The following is a 27366-nucleotide window of genomic DNA, read 5'->3' on the forward strand; positions in this document are numbered from 1 at the left end:
ACATAGCTTCTTCTGGATTTTCTGGTATGTGTGTGGGGGTGTGTGTGTGTGTCTCCACAAGAGGTGGCTAAGGCTATTTTTCCTCTTTATAAATCTAATTTTTTTTGCTGTCTTTGGGTCCATATGTTTGAAGCTACTTTCTAGGTGAATTGAATTAGACAATTTTTTTTTTTTTTTGGTACCTTTTAATAATGAAATCACTGGTTGGAGCCTTATGGAAAGTTTGGTGCTATAATAGAATTTACCAGGATTCCACTGTGATTCTAATTTTGTTTTAAATTTCTGTCCCTTGCCTTCCTTTTTGTTTATGTTAAATGTTACTATTAAGTGGAGAGAAGGTATTTTAATAATAGCGAGATGTCATTTAGAGTTAGACGCCCTTCTATTCTACTACTCCGGAAAAACCATATAGAATATCACCAGAGGGAGTTTAATCCTTGAAACAGCTCTCAGGCAGGTTTTCTCAACCTCCTCACTATTGACATTTGTAGCTAGATAATTCTGTATCGTAGGGGGCTTTCCTATGTATTGTGGAATTTAGTAGTTCTCCTGGCATCTACCCACTAATTGCCAGTAGCACCCCATTCCCTCAGTGTGCAACCAAAAAAGTACCATGGAGGGCAAAATCGCTCTCAGTTGGGAACCACTGCTCTAGGGATAAATTAAACTAAAGAAAGGAAGGTAAAGAAAATAGTGAAGGTGTAGAATATGGGGCTGTCGTTTTTGCTTTTTAAATATATTGCTTGTGTAGTTCCAACAAAAGTAAATCCTTAGGAGATAGGGTCTGCCAGTAGAATTCCCACTTAACCACCAATTATCTATCCATTATTGACTGGAATTTGGTTTAAATGAATACAACAATTGCAACTGCCTTAGAACAAGTATTGATTTTGATGCTCTCACTATCAACTGAAGAACTCCCAAGTATTTATATAACATGAAGAACTTTCTATGAAGATCCTGATCCCTGGGTGCTTTCATAGTGCTGGTTTCTTGGGTGAAAAGATGGAGTGGTTGGAGAACAAGATTCAAATGAGGCTCATATAAGACTTGAATAACTGAATGCATGAATTGAATGAAGAAACATGCCCACTCTACATAGTAATTCAGTGGTTTTATGAATGGGAGGTCAGATACATGGTTTATAGAGAGGTTTCACTGAATTCACCGTCTTTTACAGTACTTAAAATTGTCTAGAATATTGCATTCTTCCTGTATAGGATTGCAGTTCATTTTCTCTGTTCTTACTCTCCTTCCAAATTTACTTTTACTTCTACAGTAGAATGCTTGAGCTGCCAGACAAGTAGAATCATGTCTCTACTGTGATTTAACATTAAATGTCCTGTTGTCTTTATTTCAGATTTTCTTTATTTCCTCTCTGTTCTCTCTTCACGTGAATATACATGCTTGCCAGGTACGTTCTTCTCTTCTTTCTGATTTTCCATCTCTCCTGCCCTTGTTTTCTTCCCTTTTCTATGGCTATAGGAAGTGTCAGGTGGCCTTGCTGGCATCGTCTTACCTTTTTGGGACTCTGTTACCCAGAGACTTCCATTTATTATGACGCGAGCACTCTCTTTAATGCTATATCTCTGAGGGATGGTTAATGATCTTTGCAGTAAATGAAGGTGAACTGTAGCCACATTATTGTTATAATACAGCCAACTGTATGGAACAGATTGGGCTGAGCTTTGAACAGCTGGGGCTGGCAGAGTGAGTCTCGACTCCTCTCGGAAGAATTCCAGAACTGCCAAATCATCAAACTCGAAGGGGAAAGAGGGAAAAGAAAGGTTATGAGATAGTGGTTCCTGCAGGTGCTTTTTGCCTTGGTGATCTGCGTTTTTTGAAATTTTCACTGGTTTGCAGATCTGACAAAGCCTGGACTAATTGAACCCAGGGGCTGCCGTCACTGCTGTTGGACCTGCCTGCTTAGTGGCTGTGATGGTATTTTATTGTTCGTTTGCAGGTATTGAATGTGTGATAAGATAGATGCTACTGTTGTTAAAACTTGAACCTCTCTTCAGTCCATTGAAACTGTTTATAGCTTTAAGGAGAGTTTTGATTTGCGAAGTATGTGGAACCATAATATAAATTAATAAAGGCTCCGTTGAAACTTCTGGACTTAGACTATAGTGTGGCTTCCTGGTGGATATAATAAATGGGAATCAGTGGGGTAGTGTTGTAAACTAGTGGCCCACAGAGCCTGATTCAGCCTTCAGATATGTTGTGTTTGCCCATATAAGGGAGTGTGTGTGTGTCTGTGTATTTAAAGAACTAGCTGCCAGTATTTAAAAATATACATATATAAATCTGGTTAATTTTTCCAGAGAAGGCAGAAGATCTCATTTCCCTGAAACTGCAGTCTCTCATGGTAAATATCAGCTGAGTCTGAGTAACAGCTGCCCCATACCTGTCCTGAATGGGCAAGGCAGGGGCTTTGCTGCTCACTAGAGTCCTCACCTCCCACCCTCACAGTTACTTCTTGACTGGCCTGTGCAGGAGAAGGTCAGGAGTGAACAGATAGAGGCTTTGGGATGGGGAAGAACTGGATTTGAATCCTAGCTTCACCGCCTGCTCTGTCAATTTGGGCAAATTACTTAGTTTTCTGAGTATTAGTTTCCTCATGTGCAAAATGTAGTATAGTTCTTTATCTCATATGGTTGCTGAAAAGAGTATTAAGTGCGATAGCATATTCAACCCCCCTAAAACAGAACTATGTACACGTGTAGTAGGATTGCTGCGCGTGTTAGCCGTTACTGTAGTTTTCGGTCGCTATGTATCGTAGGTGAATTGATACTAATTCTTTAGAGTCACATTGTGTTATAAGATCAGATAAACGCTTCTATTGCTCAGGACAGTGAGGGGACTTGTGTTTGGGCTCCTCATATTTCTATTTTTGTCTTGCAATATAAAATTTACAGAGTCTCTAAGGGAATAATATAATAGAAACTGAGCTCTTAAGGGTGGCAGTGTCTAAAGAAAGAAAAATCTTAAAATTTAGTTCATATTAGGTAGACACTTGGTTTTCTTTTGACTGGGTCATGACTTTGTAATTTTGGATCTAAACTCCTGAAGTTTCTGTCTCCCCATCCCTATCCCACTGACATTCAAAATCAAGTTGCTAATAACCCTGAGGACTGAAGATATTCAGAATCTTCATGGAAGGAAAGGTACAGAAATGAGAGCACTATATATCAATTAATATATTTTCTTAAAAGTAGGAGTTAAATTTAGTTTTTGTTAGGCTTGCAGTGTATTGAAGGCAGCGTTTTATTACCACTTTATGCTCCCAGATTCTTTAAAATTTCAAAGGGTTTTTTTCCACATTATTACATTCAGTTGGCATCTTTTCTTTCTAATGCCTGACCTTTGACATTTATCAGAAGGTTCCAGCACACATTTGGCTGCCACACTCAGTGGGGGGCAGGGGCTTCCTTGTTGCTACATATGTGGTTAAGAAATACAGCTTTTTCCGCCTATTTTTCTACTTTCCACAAAGACTAAAGTCTTTCCTTTAGATGTGTATATTTCCCTTAAATGCGTACTCTTGTCTCAAAATAACAGTGCCATAATTTCCTCTTACACTTTGCGAAGGTGTTTGGAAAACTCTCGTGTATTCCAGTGAAGGCTTCTTAGAAAGAAGGCAAGGTGGCTAGAAAATGTCAACACAGTTCTGGGACCAGTGGGAGAAAACACATGTCAAGGTGACAATTGATTTGGGATTAGCTCAGTTGTAGAGTTCAAAAATCAAACCATGTGGTGTGTGTAACCAGTTATGTTTTCAAGTGTGGTCTTAAACCCACCTTGGATGAGTGAATGTCATTATTAGGCTATAAGGTCCCTGAACAGCAGACGTGAAAGGAGAAAACATTATATTTAGAGCCCTATTTTTAAAAATTTTATGAATGGAAGTATAGGTCTACCTCTGGATCTTGAAATTGGCCCAAACCCAGATCTGGTTCCAGATGACTACTCAGGATCCCTTCTCATTCCTGCCTCCTTCTGACACTGTTGAGGGAGAAGGTGAAGAGAAAGAGGGAAAGGAGGCGACAGAGGAAGCAAAAAGAGGGAAGGGGATTGCCGAAAATGAGAGGATGAAGAAAATGAAGATTCTCTGTACTTTATAAACATTTTGTCCAAATCACCAAAAGTATTTTGGCATGTTTAAATGTGACGAAATAGGTTGATCCATATGAAACTGTCAGTATTTCAGTTGTACAAAAATGGCAATTTTACATAGTTCAGTCAAATACAATTATTACATTTTTGCTAGAATTTCTCGAGGTTCCCTGACTGGGTGTGTGGAGTGGCTTAAAAAGCCAGGAATGTTTTGGCATTCAGTTGGTGAATTTTTTTGCATATACTTTGCTAGGACATACAGGTATTTTCTACTTGGATTTTCCTTGTTATTAATTTTTTCTAAGTTATGGTTATTGTCTCAAATCTCATAGTCAAGGAGACTGGAAGGAGAACACAGTGTGAGAGTGACTGAATCCAGTGGAGTCTTGCCAGAACATTCATCTGGGGATGTGCATGGCAGACTGAATTTGGTTGTGGGGTACCAGAGATCCAAAATTAGGTTTTTTCCTTAGCAGACTTAATGTTTGTTTCAAAAATAAGAAATGGATGTGAAAAGATGAAAAGCTACCCACGTGGACATGATTTATTGTAACCTGTTCCTAGTTAGGGTATACTGAACCTTGTTGAAAGTTGTTAAGTTTGCTCAAGTAGGCATTTTTTCCCCTATGTTTGTGGGTTAGAATGCTTCTATGAATACTGTTATAGTTTGGGCAAGTAACAAATTCACTTAGTTAACAAAAATTAAGACTCTAAGGAGGCCTGGAGGTAGTGCAATCAGTGGTCCTGTGATGGTGGTGGTTGGGGTAGTGGGGGAGGTGTGTGTGTGTATGATTCATGGGGGGAGATTTGTTCAGAATGAAAGAGACAGATGCTTCCTTTGCTTGCTTGTTTCCTGGTTTTCAAAGCCTCTTTTTTTCTTGTTTTATTTTAAGGTTGGGTGCCTTGTCGGTCTGTCACTGAGGGCATGGAGAGCCTACAGGCGCATGCGCCCACCTCTGTAACTTGCTGTTCCTTGTGTCATATCAAGTGGAAGTGCGAAGCACCACAAACTGCTTTGAGCAGAGCCCACTTCCCTTCACCCACAGAGACCGTGAAGCAGTTATACCAACATCAATCAAGGAAAACCCACAGGCTGAACTCACACCGTTGAAGCAGGTGTGTGAGTGAGCATTCTCCAACAGGCACACGTGATTGAGGTGTACCTTGGCATCTTGCCCATAGATGTCAGTTATGATGATTGTGTGGGGCTGGGCTTGCTCCTTGCAGAGCCAAGACAAGCCCGTCATACTCGTGAGACAGAGCAAGTGTAGCTCATGGCATCTCAGTAGCTGATTTACTGAGACTAAGGGGAAAAATGCAAGGTGTAATATCTATGTGTGTGTACATACACATCGATCAAATATATATGTATATGGGGCATGTATATGCATATGTATAGATGTATGTGTATATACACATATATGTATACATACATATGTGTGTGCATGGGTGCATACACATACACACATACCAATTTAAAGCAAAACTCAAGTGGACCATGAGGTAAAGAGAGAGTATGAACATGTAAGATATCAAGTATCTGTAAGATGAGGTGCTAGTAAAACCAAGACAAAACAAAAACACAATGAAAAAACTCCCTGGGCATATCTCATCCTAAGTTGAACCATTCTGATATATCTTGAGTTTTAGGAAATTTCTCCAAAAGTTTTGAGCAATCTTAAAAAAAAAAAAAGATGGAAACACTTTTTATAAATACACTAGGAATTCAATAGATATTGTACCTTTTTAACAGTTATTAGTTTCTCAAAGCTTCTTGTCCCTGATGCTGGTTATGAGTATCCACTTCAAGCTGATGCTTCAAAATATTATGCATATTATTTATATTTAAATATGTGAACAATCACTCTCTAAGCGGTGTAAAGTAAAACAAGATACAATTTTTAACTATCAAAACTGGCTATGTTTGAGAATAATTACAAAATCCAGTGTCACTATAGGTATGGGAAAAAACATATTATTTGGGGGGAAAATTTTTTTATACTATCTGGAGATTATTTTGCATTATATAAGATCAGAAGCCACAAAATGTGCTTATTCATATTTCTGGCAATACAGATTCTAGGCAAATTTGTCATAAGACTATGATCAAACATGTGTAAAATGATTAGAAGAATGCTTTATCACAAATTTATTTTTGATGTATAAATGTCTAAAGAGTATTAGAGTGGGCAAATAAATTATAGTAGAAATATACAACGAAATACCAAATGAGGCGTTAAAATAATGTTGTAATTTTTCTGTGATCCTATTTTGGAAAAAATACCTGTGTTGCATGCATACATGAATGTGTAGGCATTGGAAATAGTTTGGGAGATTATATAGAAACCTAAAAGTTATTATCTCTAGTTGATTTGAGAGTAATTGAATGTCTTTATTTTGCCTATCTGTTCTTAACAACTTTCTAATATTCATATGTAATTATCTACATATTAAATATGGCAAAAGGCAATCATGGAAATAGCACTTTAAATGTAAAAGTTATCTAGAAATATTTGTGAGGACCAGGAAAGGGAAAAGCTTTTCTTTTCTTCTGTACATGACCATTTAGCAGAAGATGTCAAAGACATTTTCGAAGATATAATCGACTGATTAATTCAATGATATGTGAGTGCCAGGCACTGCATAAGGCTCTGCCATGTTGCTAAGTGCTTTTCACCTTGCAAATGGCTGAATCAGTTCTATTTGCTGTGCTGATTAATGTGGCTTTACTAGCAGGGAGTTAATAATACTAATATGCAGATTCTAATATGGACATGTAAACGTTAAGATTAAACCGTGAGCTTTTGCTTCATGTTTTTACATATGTGTTTTATCTGCTCTCCACTGTCTCACATGGTTAAACTTTTCCTACCATGTGGACAGTTGGCAATTTCAGACATCTGGAGAGCCAAAAGCAGAGACAAAAATCATTGGGAAAACTTGACACCATTCATGAAAACTTTACAGGACACTAAAAAGGCTTATTGGCAAGTGCTTTGAAAAATCTGACCTCTCCTTATTTTGTAGGTCTTTGGCTTTGAAACTCTATCTTGGTTTAATGTTCAGCAGGTGTCTTTTGGGAGGTAGGACAGGATTACAAGGGTGAGAGATTAACATGATGAATTCAGTGTCTGTCCATCTGGAATGTTGAGACTGTGGAGGATATAAGTAGGAGGTTTAGATTAGGGATGTCTGACTAGAGGAGGATCAGGATTCAGACAGACTTGGAGATACTCATTGAGAGGTTTAAATGCTTCTCTGAGCCCCCACGAATCTACCCAAGGGACAGTCTTCTTCTGAGGTCCAGTCTCTATCTCACCGCAATGATCCTGAAAGTATAACCTTCCATGTGGCCTCTCAACATTTTGGCGTCTCATTCCAGTATGAGATTAGAAATTTAAAAATTTCAACTTGAGCCACCCAGGGCTCCAAAATGAAAAGATTTTTCATGAGTTCAGCTATAAAAATAGCAAAAATTCTTGAAGAAGGGTTTGTTTTGGATGAGTATCAATTTGCCAAGTTGCTCTGTGAGTGTGTGCCTGGGGGAATGATTCTGGCTTCTTGAACTTGGTTCATTTCTTTCCCATTGGTGAAGGGAAGAAATTAAACTTTGGATCTGGTTCTATTTCCATTGTCCAATGAATCAGGAGAGTTAGCTCCATCTGTTACTCCACTGCTGTTTTGCTGTGATACTGTGGGAAAATTTGTCATATTCACTTCCTCCTTTTTCTGTCTCTCCTTCTCTCCTGTTAAAACAGATATGGTGCCATGAACTAATTGCCTTGGGATAGTGTGAAGTATAAAGAGGCAGGGGGAAGAGTTTTACCTATTCCTGAGATAAGCTCAGAGTGATAAAATCAATAATTCAAGGAATCACTTGCCCTTAAAAAAAAAAAAAAAGACTTGTAAATAGAACAAGATTGAGAAAAACATGTCTTTAGGCAGGCTAATCTAATCATACAAAAGGAAGCTTGTTTTCTTACTTGCTGGATCACTTCCACTTTGTATTCTCACAGGGAACAATATATTAAGTACAGTATTTAGAAATATTTGTTGAATCCTACTGTCTGATTTTGGCAAATCTCAAGGAAAGAAAGAATATGTCTTGGACAGCTTGAGCCGTCCTGGGAGGATATTGGAGTTTTCCCAGAGAGGCTGGCTTCACATTGTGGGAAACATTGGTTTAGTAGATAACACTGTTAGAATTTATATTTCAGGGGGCATTTAGTTTTCTTTAGATTTTTGGAACAGCCACAGCTGAGTTATCTCTCGGAATCTGAAGAAACCCAAAGTGAACGCTAGTCTTTCCTTACGTGGATGTCGTCATTTCCTTTTGAAGGGCACCCTTGCTTCTAACCCCCTCATCCTGTTACAGGAACAGGCTGAGCTCACCAGCACCAAAATATCCAGTATCAGAAGAGAAGATGTGGGTGGTACCAAGGGAGAGCCGTTGAAAGATAGGGCATTATGGGGTGAAATGTCCATTGGCTCATGCTTTTTTCTCTTACGGAATATTGAAGCATCAACATTTTGGCAAAATCTTAAGCTAATTTTGTTTAAATGTGATCATCACATGGCATTGACTGAGTAATTGAAATGTGTGATGAAAAATAAAGATGAAATATTGAGAAAGTAATGTTATGGTCCCTTTCTTTAAAAGTGTGTGCTAAAATAAAAATGCATTGTTATGAGTGTATAAAATGAATATAAGTGAAATAAATTCCTTTAGTTTAAGTTTCTCAGCATGTATCTGGAATAAGGTCATTTTAATAGATCTTATGCAAGGGTTTATCTTACGGCTCTATTCCACTGGTTGCTTCAATGTGCAGTAGACATTTCTGACCATGTTCGTTTGCTCTTTAGCTTGTAACTTTGGAAGCCATTTAACCTACAATTTTTCATCTCTAGAAGGGAGATAAGAGCATCTTTCTCAGAGGGTTTTTAAAATAAACTTTATTTTAGAACAGTTTTGGATTAACCAAAAAGTTGCAAGGATAAGAAGAGTGTCTTCATACACCTTTCACCTCGTTCCCCTGGTTACCATGTTACCTTACTATGGTGTGTTTGTCAAAACTAGGAACCAACATTGGTACTTTATTATTAACTAAACGCGACTGTGTATTTGGATTTCACTAGTTTTGCCCTAATGTCCTTGCTCTGTTTCAGGATCTCGTCCTGGATACCACATTACATTTAGTCGCCATGTCTACCTAGACTCCTCTGATCAGTGACAGTGTCTCAGACTTGTTTTTGATGCCCTTGACAGTTTTGAGGAGTACCAGTCAGTATTTTGTAGCATGTCCCTCATTTGGGATTTGTCTGATGTGTTTCTCATGATTAGACTGGGGTATGGGTTTTTGAGAGGAAGACCACAGAAGTGAATCACCATTGTCAATACGTCATGGCAAGGGTATATGCTATCAACATGGCTTATCACTATTGATGTTGACCTTGATCACCTGGCTGAGGTCATGTTTGCCAGGTTTCTCCACTTTGAAGTTACTCTTTTTTCGCCTTTTCCATACTGTACTGGAAGGAAGTCACTAGGCACAGCTCATTGGGTTAAGGTTTAAATGAGACGGTGAAGCTCTTAGCACAGAACCTGGTGCTTAGAAAACACTCATTAAACGTCAATTGTTATTGTAGTTGTAGCTTGTCACTAGTCCCCTTCAATACTTAGAAGCCAGTGGTCTTTAGACCTGCTTCCTCATAGTTATATACTTCTCAGTCATTCATTGATGTTGATCAAAAAATAAAAAATAAGAGTGCTCACAAACCTTTTAAATGAGATGGCTCTAACCAAAAGCACTCTAAGAGGGATGTGAATTCACTCAAGCTTTACCACTGAAAGTCTATGCTAAACTGGGGTCATCAACATCTGGTCCTGTTTCACTGGAAAGTGTCAGTCATCAAGGATGAGCATGGGGATGGTGGTGTCCTGGCTAGTCTCAGCCGTGAAGGGGAGAAGGAAAGTAGTTTAGGAGCTGAGACTGCATTGTGGTGAGATCTGTTTTTCTTGGTCAGATTTGATAGCTTTCAGGTCGAATTTCAGAGTTCTTCTTAGAATAAACTGTCTTCAGCACTTCTCTATAAAATGAGGGCCTTGTTCTGCGACCTGAAATGCTTCAAAACCCGTGAAATTGTTGCTAGAGTAGTTCACTGAGCCTGGATAATAGAGCTTGGAGTTCTGTGTAACTATTCTGTTGGAGTAAATAAGAACAGCTGGTCTCTTGTACAGATACGGTTTGGCATGAATTTTTTATTTAAGTCTCTCCATGTATCTAGTAAACAGTAAGCAGTATTCTAACATTACAAAAAGCCTCCCCAGTCTCCTTCCAATAAATTTCCTTCACTCCTCCCCATTTCAAAGTTCAGAGGGTAGGGCAGGGTTAATGTACCAGAGAAGGAATTCTAGGAAAGTATTTCTGAGCTAGAGAAAATAAGGTTCCTCTTCTATGTATTCTTTCCCATTTGACCTTCAGTTTCTCTCTCAGATAACACATTTTTTGGACTGTTTCTTGGGAAAGCAAGATTTATGCAGACATTCTTTTGCTGTTCTGTATGTACTAAGTGAAGAGAGACTTAACTCATATTAAAATGGAGTACTCTGTCCCTGAGTTCTTAATGGGGAGAAAATTTGCATCTGCCTTAAGGGTAGGTGAGTGATGAAATAATATCTTGGTCCTCTCTAAATGACTAGCAAGGGAAGTCTTCCCATATATCTGTATGAATTTCTGTCTCATCAAGCTCACTCAAGCCTCAGCACCCTTTTCCTGTCCTGTAGAGAACCCGGGAAGCGCTTGAAGAACATAGATGGCGTCATTCATTCATTTATTCTGTTTTCTTTGTTTTTAACAGCAGAAAGAAATTTCTTACTTAACCTGCCAAATTAACCCTGGGGTCCAAAGGAGTAAGAACTGTCGTAGACACATTGTCCAGTCTCTCTCTCATTGTTTTGTCAAGCAGACATGGAGTTCTTTGTCCGGGGGGCTAGGAATATAAGTAAAAATAAGATGGGATCTGTGTACCTCAAGAATCAAGTTGTGGTCTCTCTGAAGTTTTTTGTTCTTTTAAGCCTTTGTAAGACTCCTGTGGTCATCAAGGATGTTCACAAATGTGTCGATTGCCTTCCTTGGGGACAAGTTAGTACAGTTTCACTTTCTTGCCGCCTTTGAGATTGGGCATGACCATGTGATTGGCTTTGGTCCATGAAACGTGAGCAGAGGTCACATATGTTACTTCCCAGATAAAGCTTTAAGAGTTACTGTGGGATTTGCTTCATCCCCTTCTACCTACCTTAGTGGAAATGCACATCGAGATGGAGCCGGCACAGTCGGGTCTCTGAGGGGCCTTGACGGAAAGATCTCCTTTCCTAGGTTGGACGTGTAGCGTGAGCAAGAAGTAAGCTTTGATTATGACACGTCACTAGGATTTGAGAGTGGTGTGTTGCTGCAGCATTATCAGCCTCTCCTGACAAACGCAGTCAGCATTATTATCTCGTTAGAGTTGCAGGAATTAAGACCTAGATGTTTGGGCTGTGGAGGGGATGTTCACAGTGGTGATGGTGGCAGTGGTGGGAGATCTCTACACACGGTAGTTAGTTACCATTGCACAAAAACTGGGTGTCATTTCTTAGAGATGTGACCTACATTGCAGTATAGTTGTTAAATTTCTTCAGGGAGATTACATCCCTTCTGACACTGTGTGTATACTTTTCAACGAATATCTTTACATAAAGGAGAATATTCTAACGAAGGAAAAATCAAAGTTTACACTCTCTCTCTCTCTCTCTCTCACACACACACACACACACACACACACACACACACACACGTTAACTTACTCTCCCAAGAGTCATATGAGAGATTTTAATGCCAAACTACTGGTTGAGTGCCAAGAAGAATTTCTTGGGTGGACATAATGCTTAATTTATATTTAGGGAATTTCCACTGCTAAATCACAGAGCTTGTAAAATTTGAAAAGAATAGAGGAGGAGGGAGTGGAGAAGGGAGAATAAAAAGGGCCTGGGGATGTGGTTGACAATATTCCTTTTAATTTAAAGCCACCTGAAGGCTTCAGTTGAATAATAAAGTAATTCCCATATGGTTTCCGTTCTTTCAATGTTAGAACCTCAGCAACGCAGTCTACTTTTAGCCTTGGCTTCTGCTTACCTCTTTGTCAGGCTAGGAATGCTTCCCGTCTGCTTGCTGATAGGAAATGTAAGCAAAGCCCACTTCTCTTGGGGATAGTTCCCAGGCTGTACTTTCTACTTGGGCAAGTTGGCTCATCTGGCAGGGAAGACTACTCCTCCAGGGCACTCTTGATTCTTAGATAGACAGGGACAGCCAGTGCAACCGCTCTGAAGGTGACTTCATGCTTAATTAGTAAGAGAGCCTCCTCACAGCCACTTTTGTTCTTCCCTCCCTTACAATTCTGGTTACAATAGACTTTTCCCCCAAAGGGAAAACCCATTATTCGTTTGGGTTTTGTTTTCCCTTGATGTTTTTGTAACCCTCAGAATCTTTAGAAGGACAAATATTCAGTAAATCCTGAAATTCTTCTCGTTATTTTCAATTACTTGTACTTTCATTACTAAAATTTTCCTCTTTATCCTGTATGTTTACTTTCCCCCGTGTTAGTATGATTTCATGATATACTCAGGAAGTTGGTGAAAAAAACATTTTGAGAAACAGGGTTAAGTGTGACGCTTCCTCTAATCCTGCTGAAAGATGTGAATGGACATCCCCCTCCCCTCCCCTCCTCCTTCCTTCCCCTCCTCTATTTTCTCCTAATTTTTTTTCTTTTCAGTATTAATGCAAAAGCTACTTCATTTCATATGTTAATGAAAAAAAATCTAGTTTTCTTTTGAGGGAAACTTAGAGGAAGAGATATATATATATTTAAATTTGAATCTGAAGTTGTTCATCTTATTTTTCAAATGGGTTGAATTAAACTAGCTAAGGACTGGAAATCCGTTATGACCATGTACTCTGGGTTGTGTGTAACTGTTCTGGCCTGAATTTGTCAGCTCCTACACTAATATCATTAACGCCGTGAGATAACTTTGTTGTGGCTCCAAAAGATGCTTTCTAGGAAGTCAGAAGACAGGAATTTTGATCCTACTTTGTTGTGGTAGTGTCACTATTTAACTTCTATACCTGTTTGTCACCTTAAGAAATGAGATTAATGGTGCTCACCTTTCCACTCGTTATGGAGTTGCGAAATGATTTCTTCACACAAGGACAATCAAAATATATGTATAAAGTGGCTGAATCTTTGGAAGAAAAGTCCTACAAAAATATAGGTAGATGGAAGTAGAGGAAGACCACTTTATGTTGAAAAGCAAAAAAGTTTGAAAAGAAATGGGGTTACCAGCTCTTTCAGTTGACCAGACAGTACTAAGTGTTTGAGAACTGTTTGCTTTCCACCAAAGCCAGCCTTTTGAGGAGAACCCTCTGGTAGTCATTGCATCAGTTAGTTTGCTCTTGGTTTGAAATGGGAAAGTACGTGTAGAGTAGAGAGGCACTCTAAAGATGAGTTCATGCCAAAATGGGCCTTCATGATCCTCAGAAATCACTTGTGGGATATACTATTGGGATGCAAATGATCTTATCTGGCCTGTCAATTAAATACCAGTTTCTGTCTCCTGCACTATGTGTACCCAAGTGGTATTTCATGGGTTTCTGGAAATACCTTCTACAAACCAGACTAATATACAGCATGTGATTTTTTTCTTTTTGCTTAATTTTTAATTTCGATTACTAATATGTGACTTGGAATCACATGTAAAACAGAAAGAAAATCAAACACAATCCCAACTGGCATACATGTCTCCATGTCCTATAATTTTTCTCAATACAAAGTTTAAAAAAATTTTTTTTATTGATGTCTTAGTTTATAACATTGTGAAATTTTGGTTGTACATTTTTGTTTGTCAATCACCATATACATGTCTCCCTTCACCCCTTGTGCCCACCCCCAACCCCCATTGCCCCTGGTAACCGCAATACAGTTTTCTCTGTCCATGTGTTGGTTTATATTCCACATATGAGTGAGATCATATGGTGTTTGTCTTTCTCTCTCTGGCTTATTTTATTTAACATAAAACCCTCCAGGTCCATCCATGTTGTTGCAAATGGGAGGATTTTGTCTTTTTTTATGGCTGAGTAGTATTCCATTGTATATATATACCACATCTTCTTGATCCAATCATCAGTTGCAGGACACTTGGGTTGCTTCCACTTCTTAGCTATAGTGAATAATGCTGCAATGAACATAGAGGTGCATAAGCCTCTTTGGATTGTTGCTTTCAGATTCGTTGGATAGATTCCCAGTAGTGGGATAGCTGGATCATAGGGTATTTCTATTTTTAATTTTTTGAGGAATCTCCATACCATTTTCCATAGAGGCTGCACCAGTTTGCATTCCCACCAGCTTTGTATGAGGGGTCCTGTTTCTCCACATCCTCTCCAACATTAATACAAAGTTTTTAATGCATGGATCACTTTGAAAAAACTCGACTTCAGATTTCCTTGGATAACTTTATAGTGGTATATTTAAAGATCCATGAGATGAAGATAAAAGCACGTTATATATTTCTATAGCTCTCTGTACACCTCTACTTCCCAACATGTATAAACTGTACATTTATTTTCACATTCCTGAGGTTGTTAACAAGTCTATTCTGTGACTGTTATGAAGTCTCGCGTGTTACGTATTCAGCTTGATGCTAAAAATTGAAAACTACTAACCAGTCTCCCATGTTATGTATTCACATTGATGCTAAAAATTGAAAACTATTTATGTAAGTAATGTTCATTATAGGGCAAGTTATGCTCTGATTACATTCTTTTCCAATTTCATGACCCCTGTCCCTCTCTATGAAAGGGGTCAAATGCAAAGGGTCAAATGAAGACTCCCTATTTAATTTTATCAATTTATTAAAACCATACAACCTTCAGTTTGCTTCAAACTTGGCTTATAACCTTCTTATACAATTTGTTAACCCTGAAGTGTTTGATCTTTGTTTTTTCTTGCCAGAAGAAATACAAGCCTCTAAAAAAATTAAATTGTTTTCTTGGTTCAGTGTTGTTTTTTCTCATTAAACTTTTGGGATCTTTTAATCTTGGTGTTCTCTAATTTCATAGTGATGTTTGGGTCTTATTAACTCTGACTGGTACTTGGAGTAATCTGGAAACTACATCTCCCGTTGGCCCTGGGACATTTTCTTTTATTATTTTGATATATTTTTCTTAGTTTTTTCTGTTCTTTCTTAATGGAACTCCTGTCAGTCAGATGTTTGATCCCCTCACAGATCCTCTACATCTCTTTCCTTCACATTTTTTCCTCTTTCTTTCTCTGTCCTTATGTTGTGGGAGATTTTGACTCTATCTTCTAACCCTTTCCTTAGTGTATTTGGCAATCAAATATTTAATTTCTAAGAGCTCATTCTTGCTCTTTTATTTTTTTGGCATATATTTTGAAATACATTAAAACAATGGTATAAAGCTCTAGCATTCTGCCAGGACTTCATCTGTTATAAAGATCTACATTATGAAGTCACAATTCCCTGGGGGTGTTTGAAGAGACGTCTAGAATTACCCCCCAGTTTCATAATCTGACCACTTAGGAAAAGAATATCAGTTGCTCATTGTTCCTTTGATTTGACTTGTACCTTACTAATAATGAGTACTGAACAGCAGCACTATACAGGGTGAGAGATAAAGAACACATAGTTGCTGCCCTCAAGGAGTTTATGGTCCAGTTGAAAGAAAAGACAAAAGCAGAAGTAACTTAAGAATAAAAAAAAAACAAGTTATGCAGTATGGAGTTTTAAGCCAGAGAAATTGTTGTTGTTGTTCTTTTACTAAGATGAACCCTTTTGCACACAGTTTTTTTCCTATATTTTGGATTTTTTTATTTATTGAGACATACAGAAAGTCAAGTTGTTGGATGAAGACTGTATTGCTTTTGATACATATGTCCATATTCCCTTTATAGGGCCATCCATCTTCTACGACAAGGTCAAATTTACCAAAATCTAACTAGCAATGGGTGTTGTAAATTTTTTAAAAGCTCTGAATAACTTATGTGTGAAGTGTGGCATTTTATTATTTCAGCTGGAATTATTTAATTCAGATAATTATTATTACTGTTGTACTACTTTTTATCATTCATTGGCGTTTATGTATAAATCATAGTATACCTACATGTAAAAGATATTTTTTTCCCTTTCCTCCTCCTCCTCCTCCTCTTCTCCCCCATCTTCTCTCATTCCATCTTCCACTCCTTCTTCAGCCTTACTTTCCTATAGTACTGATATAAGAATATACTCAGTCCAACTTGTGTCTGCATATTTTCTACACATCTTCTACTCAGTATTATGACATGAGATTATTTCCTGAAGAGGTGGTTGGATGTATATTACATATACTATTGGTTAGAGATTAGCTGGTATTGGTTTTATTAATTAATAACATTAAGGCTACCTGTTCTTAGATGGCAGGAAACGTTAAGTGTGGTTTTTTGTTGCATTAGGACTTAAATTGGAGAGCAGAAGGCATTTGTTTATACTCTTGAACTTTTTCCTGAACAGTAATTGCCATGACTTGTTTAAAGGCTATCTTGATGTGGAATGAGAGACCCATATTTGAGGACTTGGATTTTTGACCTGGCATCAGAGTGGGCTTTAATTGAATCAGCTCATCATGGTGTTACTTCTGTTTTGAAAGCTCTCTACAAAAATATACAAAGTCTGACAATTTCATTCAAAGAGAACAATAATTGGCCCTACTTACTATATCTAAGTTTCCATTCTAAAATTGTTTTTTAGTTTTGAAATTTGGCTGTCAGTATATTTTGACTCAAGAAAACTCAAGAAGAAGTATTATACCATTTGGAATTAGTCATCATGTTTGTCAGTTTCTTGTCAATGAAAAGTTTTCTTTTTTGGGTGAAGTAATTCTGAAAATATAAATGCATATTACTTGATATTTACAGTAAAGCTCTTTGAATAGGATTTTTAGGTTGAGAAACTAGGCTGTAGTTAGAGTAGTAGGATAATTACTCTGTTGTTGCATATTATGCTATAATACTTACATTTTTATCATACTTAAGTTTCACATTTAAGAGATAAAAATAGCTTTCTCTATTTAACCCCATAGAATTACTTAAGTTGTTCGTAATTAACGTTTAAACACTTTGCTGATAGTCAAAGCCCAAGGTGAAGGTATTGTCCTGGATATAATGCTGTTGGTTCTTAGAGCACCATTTGGCAGAAGGCGTGTGGTACAGACAATAAGAATCATGGAGACAAATTTAATTCAGTTTGACTTTTTAAAGAAAAATAGATTTGTTCAGATACTACGTAAATATGGGAAAATCTATTTATATCTATATTAGTCTTTGGATTTCTTTGATTAAAGCAATCAATATAATATAGAACCCCAAAACGTTGTGTAAATATGTTTCTGTACTATGTGTCACTGTATGTCACAGTATTTGTAGGATGATGTTGATAAATTGCACAATTCCTTTTTTTCCTGATTGATGGTAATAAATGACAATGATTCATCACTCCACTTTTCAAGTGGGCTCAAATGATGATAAGCAACTAAACCGTTCAACAGAAAAGTGAACCTCTCTATTCTCCCAGAAGCATATGTCTAAATATTAGCAATGGGAAGTGAAGAAGAGGAAGAGACATCATATAAGGATTGTTCTGGGAGCATTCCTTATGGTCAGAACTGAATGAAGAGCTCATTTTCATGCCTGGCTCTGTCTCTGCTCTGTCAGCAACACTAGTATCTGGATCTTTATCAGATTACTACTGCTGATGTCTACATTTTCATTTATCTTAGTTGCCATTTAATCATAAAAAAAAAAAAAGACAAATGGCTAAGGCGAGCCTAGGAGTACAGCTAAGAATGGATAGTATATGAGTCTTAGTATATGAGTCTATCACATCACCTGTGATGGGGCTAAATCTTTTAATTTTACCAAGCCAGATTCCCAATTCTTGCTTTTGTAACTTTTTATAATTTTTTAAAGTTATAAAAATGATGAAAACTCTCAGGTCCCATTTGTGGAAGTTGATCACTTTCAAATTGTGTTCTAAATAGAGTCTTAAGTGCGAAGATGCCTCTGATGCTGTGGAGGATTAGAGGTAGGAGAAGGGGAAAGTAACATCTCTCTGGGCTTCTCAGAAAGGGAAGACTTCAACCAGGTCTTCTAAATTACATATTGGAGTTCTGTAAAATTCCTTTTAGAAAAAATATCTGCTGAACAGGGTTTGCAAACCATTGGTCTAGGCCATCATATTCTGCACCACCTTCCTTTTTCTAGTACCCCAGTGTGGACAATTGTTTTGCTCCTGTCTCATACAACACATTTCCAAAAAGCATTTTGATGGTAATCATAGGTGGAGTTGACTACTTTCCTCAGACCATTATGCTTCCCCTAATATTATAAATGTTTCTGCTACTGAATAGGTGAATGGTTAGGGTGATGGATGAATGCATAAGGATAGGTAGGAAGGAAGGAAGGGCAGGCATACAGTTATTTCCATTTGTCTATTCCTTAATGTCCATGCATATATTTTTTAATTATTTGATTATATTTCTTACCATTGAGGGCAGGAATCACATCTTGCCCACATTTCACTATCTCATATGCAGTTACAGTATTAATGAACTCCCTACTCACTCTTTTATGCATATATGGGCCAGGCACCATTCTAGATGCTAAGGATACAACAGTAAGAAAACACAAAAATACCTGACCTCATGGAGCTTCTTTCTAGTTGGAGGGAAAATAGTAAACACAGAAGTGAAATATACAGTGGGTCAGTTAATGATCAGTGCTATGCAGGAATACAAAGCAGGAGAGAGAAGGAGGTAACTGTGTGGTTACTAACATACGCACAAGACCTGAAGGAGAGAAGGAGGGGACTTCGTAGATCTGTAAGGCGGGAGTCTTTTAGGTAGGGGGAGGAATAAGGTCAAAGGCTTGATGCAAGAGTGTGTTTGGTATAGTCCAGGAACAGCGAGAAGAGCAAGGAGCTGATTGCTATGAAGTAAGAGGGTGGGGAGGACTCGAGCTATTGTTCCGTTTTCCTCTAAGTAAGATGAGAAGTCACTGAAGAATTTTAAGCGGAGGAAAGACATCTGATTTAAAAGGACCACTCTTATTTTAGTGTTGACCGTAGACTTTTGTTTTTGTTTTCTACTTTAGTGCAAAAGCAGCCATGGGCACTATGTAAACAAATGGTCATGATTGTGTTACCAGTAAAACTTTCTCTAAAAAAAGAAGTGGTGGCTAAATTTGGCTTACGTGCCATAGTTTGCCAATCACTGAAATAGACTATTTGCCAAGTCGTTTTGAATTATGCCTGTGAGGGGTTGACAATTGTGTCTGTATCAGTTATCACCTCTACCACACCTAATACTGGCGACCATCAATTGATAATCTTTTATGCATATCCACTATCTGCACAACTCATTTGTTATCATCTCAAAGTCATAGATATAATTTAATAAATGTTTATTGATGATTTAAAGACTTGTCTACGAAAAGCAAAGTTAGCAGTACATAGGTTCTCTGTGTCAAGGTTTCTATATCACTTTGAAGAATGGGATATCCAGGATGAGGACAGTTCTTTAGTAATTCCTTGTAGTGATTGTTCTGAGCCCTGCTTGCCCTGAGACCTTTCCTCCCCATTCGCTCTTCGGATTGGTTCAGCCCAGTGCTGTCCAAGAGAAATGTAACACGGACCTCAAAAGCAAACCACATCAAGAAATTTAAAATTTCCAGTAGCCACATAAAAAAATGTAACGAGAAATAAGTGAAATTAACATTCATAATGTCTTATGTAAACCAGTATATCCAAAATATTATCATTTTAATATGTCATCACTATAAAAATGACTATTTTACATTCTTTATTTCAGATGAAGTCTTCAAATTCTGATGTGTATTTTACAATGTGGACTATTCGCATGCCAAACACTCCATAACCACGTGTGGCTGGTGGCTGCCATGTATTGGATAGTACAGGTCTGTAGGTATTGGAGAAGGTTCAGAACTTGGCCTTCTCAGCTGATACATGTCCTTCTATAAAAGCACTAACAACACTGATTACCTAGCAATAATTTTTAAGCTAATCTGTGAAATTAATTTACTTTTTTCTTGAAAGATTTTAGATAAGGACCACTTTAGAAATGCTGGGATCCAAGTCCTTATTGCTGTCCTTAGGTTAGTCAGCAATGAGTAATAGCAAAGTATGATATAAGGAGGACTTCTAATATTCGGTGTCTTTCCCTTTTTCTGCGTCTTATTTTCTCCATTTAAGTTTCTCATATAATTATAATAGCTGGTTATAAACATAAAAATAGCAAAAGTCAACTCGCTTGGCCACCTCCCATCCCCGTCCCCACTCCCCAGCTTAACGACTGATTCCAAGGTCATTTGGTAAGACTTTAGAACTGCATGGACTGAACCTTCTCTCCCTTTGAGGAGAATATCCTATGTGCTCTGTCAGTTATTTCAATGTGAAATACAGCCACACGTCACTTAACAACAGGGATACATTCTGAGAAATGTGTCATTAGGTGATTTCGTTGTGTGAACATCATAGAATATACTTACACAAACCTAGATGGTATAGCCTACTACACACCTAGGCTATATGATACTAATCTTATGGGGCCACAGTTGTATATTTGGTCCATCGTGGACCAAAACATCGTTATGTGGTGCATGACTGTAGAACTTAGAGGTGGAGGCTGGTGAAGGCCCAACGTGTAAATACAGCTTAGTAATATTCATTTTGCACGGTTTAAATATGTGCACATTTACTTATCTATAACTTGATTCCCCTCCCATGGCAAAGTTATCTGGAATTTGCATAAGAAACAAAGAGTTTTATATAAACTGCAGAAACACCTAAATTTTAAAATTATTTTTAATGAACATATGAGAACAAAGAATTTGGGAGTTTGGGGAAACAGCAGCGAGGCTATAAATAAAAACTTACAGAGCTTTTTGACTGAAAATTCTGAGCCAGTGAGAAACTTGCAGCACCATGACAGACTCCTCCTGTGGCCTGTGATACCTGGAAATGCAGCATCCTTCCTCACTTTGCCAGTGACCGCCACTTTGGCTTTATCACCTTGAGGGTTCCCAGCCATTGTGGGAGTGCCAGTTAGGGGTACACAGGAATTCTCAGAGAAAGAATTGGCCGTGGAATCTGATGAAGGAGGTGATGATAAGAGCTACGAAAATTTGAGTTATCAGAGTTTCTGTAACCACATCTTATTTTACAAGAGGGGGTAAGTAAGACCTGGGTGTCTTTGAGGTGTGTACAAAGCAGTTAGATTTTGCTCACTTAGTTATTTTCAGGCACAACCAGGCAATTGAAATAGTAACTGTGAGTTATGAAGGGGTCATTCCTTTTCCAAGTCTGTGGATTTGTTGATACAGTCTTAGTCATTAAATTTGACCCTAAGCCAAGTAATTTCGATTTCTTTAAGGGAAGGAGTGGGGCAGATCTTGAGATGGATGGGGACACCTGCTTTTTGGAATTTCTTGAACTAGAATGTTTTTGAATCCAGTAAAAAGAAAAAAAAAATCAGTATTGTTTATATTCTTATAACAGCAACAACAACTGACTCTTAGATCTCACCACCTCTGGCCAGGCTCTATTTTAAAATGCTTCACGTAGAATTCATTCTCACAATAACCATGTGAGGTTGGTATTGCTCTTTCCCCACTGTACAGGGGAGAAATTGGTTCCAAAGACTTCATAACTTGCCTGAGATCACACAGCTAATAACTGGTGAGGCTGGGATTTGAGCCTGCACAGCTGACTCCCTAGTTCCTGCTCTCATACACAACACACAGTAAATATCCCTGTGCATGATGAATGGATGTCTGAAAAATATTTTACAAATCAACTTACGTTAAATGCTTTAAAAGCTTGAAATATAATGCAGTCCTCCAGTGAAACCTCATGAAAATGGCATACATTGGATTATCATTAGCTTAAAACTTTGTAGTTTTTAAATACAGATTTTTAAAATATCAAGCTTACCTAAAATAGAGGTCATCTATACACACAAAAAAAATTCCTTTTGGCTGCTGAAGAAATGTGTACTAAATAAATTAATAAAGGACTAGAATATTATATGGCAGGGTAGTTGGTCTAGTGTAGAGTTCATGGTTAAGCATTGCATCTTGACCTACGTCTTGCTTTTAGGTTCTCAAGCCATTCTGACACTGCCCATAGACACACCCGTTTGACAGATGAGAAATTCAGGCAGAGGAAGACTTGCACAAATCATCCAAAATGTTCTTTCTTTGTTCCTGTTCTTGCTCTCTGAACATCTTTGCAATCCCCATGTTGATCTTGCCTTTACCTTCTGCGCTCATTTTTTTGCATAGTCTTTCCAGTGTTAGAAACTCAGTTTTCCCTAAATAACTCCTGACTTTGGTCAGTCCTCAGACCCTCACAATCACTTGCTGTCTGGGTAGGAACCTTTAGTGTGAGTCCTGCCCCCATAAAACCCAGCCCCCATCTGTCTTCTTGGACTATTTCCTAAAACCAAATGTGCTAGTGTAGTGTCTTATTCAGAATTCCTTTTTCTTAGAGATCTCTCTAGAGGTTTATATGGGCTAATGGCTCCCCACCCACTTGACATTTTGCCCATTACATTATATGTTTCTTCCAAGGAACAAAAATATAACTCTCCTTCTCTGACAGCATGGGAGACACTCTCTGGCTGTTGCTCTCCAGGAAAATTCTCATAATCTAACTAGACAAACCCTTGCTGAAAAATTAGACCAAATGGCATTTGTAAACTCCAAGGAGAGCATTTTTCTTCTGTGAAGTATTCCCTCGCTGGAAGTGTTAGAAACTTAACATGTACTGATACCAGTTAGGTTTATGGAAAAAATGAAAAGCTATAAACAGCTGGATACACTGTCAAAACTGAACCCTGTCAACCTAATTTTTTGCCTAGCCTTCTATGCTGAGAAACTTGCAGCATTCTTAATTCACATTTATGGATGAATGAGAAAAATTAATGGATAAGGTTAAGTTCTTAAAAGAAGGAGTAGCTGGCTAGATCTTTTTAGCTTATTTGATAGGTTCAAATGGAGGAAATAATATTAGAAAATGTATGCTGGGCTCACGTGCCTGTATCTTCTTTCTCACACTGTTTTCACACATAAAAAAATCAATGCACAATCAGTTTGCCTATATACGTGATCCCATTGGTGTGGGGTTTTGTTTTTTTTTGACTCATGATCTAAACCTATTAGGCAATGAAATATCCCATCTTGAGAAACAAATATGATCTACCTCTTTTGGTTACCAGGGAACCGTAAAGGCTCTAAAGATCTGCGGTGTTTATTTGTTTTCAGTGTCAGATCGAATGAAAATGTTAGACTTTTTTTTGGCAATCCATGCTGCACAAATGTGATTTTCTATATAAATTCTTTTATTTTCTAATTGGCACTTCACTGTCTAATGAAGTATAAATAAGCTTCTCGTGCCCTTTATGTGATGGAGAACTACTAGTGAAGGAATAAGCATAGCCAGTGACTTAAATATTTAACATACTTGTAGGTAAACACAATTGTGTAATAAGATTGAAATAAAAATGGGGTGGAGGAATGTGTTCTGATCTATGGTCAATATTAAATGTAACTAACTTTGTTGTCTAATGTGTCTTCTTTCTTTTAAGAATTAGATTAGTGGAATGTCTGAAATTGGACTTTGACACTAATACATTTTAGAGAAATGACCTCTTTCATGTCTTGAAAAAGTAGCTATGACCAGTAGAGTCCCTTGCTCATTTTATAAGTGCCATATATATATTATTTTCTTTTGAGTGCCATATACTAAAGAGGTTTCTTAAGTTATATTTATCTGTACAACTTAACAATCTACCATGACTTTCTGGGTAGGTTTTTTCTTTGTCCAGGACACAGTGATTATTAAAAGGTACTTGTGGCCCACATGGTTTCACTGGTGAATTCTATCCAACAATTAAGGAAGAAATAACACCAATCTTATGCAAAATCTTTCAGAAAATAGGGGACGTGGGGACATATTTTATGTAACTGTCATGATCCTGATGCCAAACAAAAAAAAAAGAATTTTAAAAAGCAGAGACCTTAACAAAATATTATGAAATAGAACATAGCAATGCATAAAATTCATAGTATATCACAACTAAAGTTGGGTTATCCCTGGAATGCAAAGTTAAATATTTGAACATTAGCCTGTGTAATTCATCAAAACCATATAATAGAGGAGAAAAAACGTAAGATAACTTAATTAAATGCAGAAAAATCATTTGACAAGATGGCCATCCATTTATAATAAAAACTTGAAGCCAAGTAAGAATTGGAGGGAACTTTAATCTGATGAAGTGAATCTATGAAAAATCTTCAGATAACATCATACTTAATGGTGAAATGCTGAATGTTATCACCCTAAGATTGATAACTAAGCAAAGATGTCCACTCTCACCTCTTTTAGTTATTATTGTTTTGGAGGTCCTAGCTAGTGCACTAAGAGAAAGAAAAGAAACAAAGATAAATTGAAAAGGAAGCAGTAAAACTGTTTACATGTGACATGATTGATTGCACAGAATATCCTAAGAATTTACAAAACAACTGTGAGGACTAATAAATGAATTTAGCAAGGTTGCAGGATATAGTGTCAATATACAAACAAATGTATTTTTACATGCTAGTACAAAGAATTGGAAAAATTTTTTAAGTTTCACTTACAACAGCATGATTACACATAAAATACTTAGAAATAACTTGAACAAAACACATGCAAGACATCTATGCTGAAAACTGTAAAATATTGTGGAAAGTAATTAAAGAAAACCTAAATATGTAGGAAAAGATGCCATGTTTATTGATTAGAAATCTCAATAATGTTGAGATAACCAATTATTTCCAGATTGATCTATGATTCAATGTTATCCCACCCAAAGTCCCACCAGGTTTTTGGTTTGTTTGTTCTGTAGAAAGATAAGCTGATTCTAAAACTTATATGAAAATGCAATGAACCTCAAATATCCAAAGCAACCTTGAAAAAGAACAAATGACTTACTATAAAGCTATAGTAATCAAGACTTTGTGATATCTGTAGAAAAAGAAATAGGTCAATGGAACAGAATTGGGCCCAGAAATAGACCTGTACTTACACAGACTGCCTCTTACACACTTACATGGATTTCCAATATAGGTGCCAAAGCAGTCCAAAGGAGAGAGGAAATATTTTTAGAAAATAATGCTGTAAAAAACTGGAACATCAGCCTCTACCTTTGTGTTATATAGTCATGAGCTGCAGAACAATGGTTCGATCAATGATGGACTACATATACAATGGTGGTCCCTTAAGATTAGTACCATATAGTCTAGGTGTGTAGTAGGCTATACTCTCTAGGTTTGCGTAAGTACACTCTATGATGTTCTTACAATGACAAAATCGCTAGTGACACGTTTCTCCGAATATATCCTCATCGTTAAGTGGTGCGTGACTGTACAGGTGTATACATTTGTCAAAGCTTATTGAATGGTACATTTCAAATTTATGTGTTTCACTATGTTAATTTTGCTTATAAAACACTAGAGATTTTAAAGTCTATCTCATGAACGGTGAATTGTTTGGGGGTAAAATGTATTGACATTTGCAACTAACTTTGAAATGGATCAAAAAATAAAATGGATTTATTAAAGGAGAGAGGGATGGAAAGATGCATAGGTATCTGATAAAGGGAAATATAATCAAATGTTAATTATAGAATCTAAGTGGAGGGAAAATGGGTTTTCATTGTGTAATTCTCTCAACTTTTTTGTGTATATGAAAAGTTTCATAGTAAAATATTGGGGAAAAGGCTATTTTTCTGTTCTAACCTTCAAGGGTAGAAATGATCTTGTTTTACAGGTAAAGGCATTGCAATCAATTCTTCAAAATCCGAAGCTGTTAAACCACGGAGCTGGTATTAAAATTCGGGTGGCTCTATCCTACAATCCATATTCTTCCTGTGTTGCTGCATCACTTTCCAAATCCAAACTCCCAGAGCCCATCACTTAAAACAGGAAGTTGGCATAAAACCTCAGCTTGGCTTTGAACCCTACTTTCTTAGTAAACTGACTTTTAAAAAAATTTTTTTTAATTTAAAAATTTTTTTATTTTATTGAGGTCATAATAGTTTATAACATTGTGAAATTTCAGTTGTATGTTATTATTTGTCAGTCACCATATATATGTGCCCCTTTACCCCTTATGTCCACCTCCAACCCCCTTCCCCATTGGTAACCACTAATCTGATAAACTGACATTTTTTTTAACAAAAAATTATTCTTAAGGGAAGAGATGCTAGTAGTCAGATTATTGAGCACACCTTTACAAAATATCCATAAAAGAGAAGTACTGAGATGAAATTAGTTATAAAATAAGTCTGTTTTCTCCAAGAATCATTTTTCCTCCTAAGCTCATGTACTGGGAATTTTAGACACAGAAATAAAATTCCAAGTATCTTAGAATCATAAACCCAGACCTGTATGCATTTTTTTCCTTCTCTCATTCAAGCAGAAATTCAGCAGAGTCTTGCAGATGAAGAGCGTGTCTCGTGTTCATAAGACCGCCACGGGCCGGCTTACTGAGCAGTGTGTGGCGGTGGAAAGAACACAGTGCTGGGTGTGCGCCACTGGGACTTTAATCCCATGTCTGACCTTAACCGGTCCTGTGACTTAGTGCAACTCCCTTAACCTTTCTCAGGGCCATCCTTTGATCCTGCTTTCCCTATTAGTGTGGGGATAAAAATAAAGCAAATTTCAAAGTTGAAAGAGAGTTAAAAGATAATCAAGCCCAACCTCCTCATTTTATTGGTGAGAAAAATCAAGCCTGGTGATTTGTTCAAGGTAACAGAGCTAGATAGAAGCAAAACTGTGCCTTAAAACAGTCTTTTCCTGACTTAGAGATTAGTGTAATTGCCCCATCACAATTACCTCCATTCAGTAGCTATGAAAGCACCACAGGATAAATGCACCATAGAAATGAAGTGTTATTGATATTCTTTATTAAGATACACGTAAATATTGTATGTATATTTCTACTTAGATAATACAAGTTTTCTGGATATAATATGTATACTAAGGTTTTATGTTAAATCTGTAACTATAAAGTCATGTGTAGGTTAACGATCCATCTTAGGGAAGTGGTCC

The 27366-nt window shown here is 37.3% G+C and overlaps 1 long non-coding RNA gene across 10 annotated transcripts in view; it reads left to right on the forward strand.

Moving 5' to 3' along the window:
• LOC147915384 (uncharacterized) overlaps nt 1-27366 on the forward strand; it is a 388885-nt gene that overhangs the window by 307110 nt on the left and 54409 nt on the right. For 7 of the 10 annotated variants that reach the window (XR_015553987.1, XR_015553980.1, XR_015553978.1 and 4 more), the window contains one exon: nt 5010-5232. The exons of 1 other annotated variant lie outside the window; for it this stretch is intronic. This is a non-coding gene — a long non-coding RNA (uncharacterized LOC147915384). Of the gene's footprint in view, nt 1-5009; nt 5233-20063; nt 20170-27366 lie in introns of all 10 variants that reach the window. 2 more of the 10 variants (XR_015553983.1, XR_015553985.1) reach the window with 2 other exon arrangements.

This window comes from Ceratotherium simum, chromosome 13 (assembly GCF_057802395.1).
Source record: "Ceratotherium simum simum isolate JZ-2026a chromosome 13, ASM5780239v1, whole genome shotgun sequence".
In the NCBI taxonomy this organism is placed as follows: Eukaryota; Metazoa; Chordata; class Mammalia; order Perissodactyla; family Rhinocerotidae; genus Ceratotherium; species Ceratotherium simum.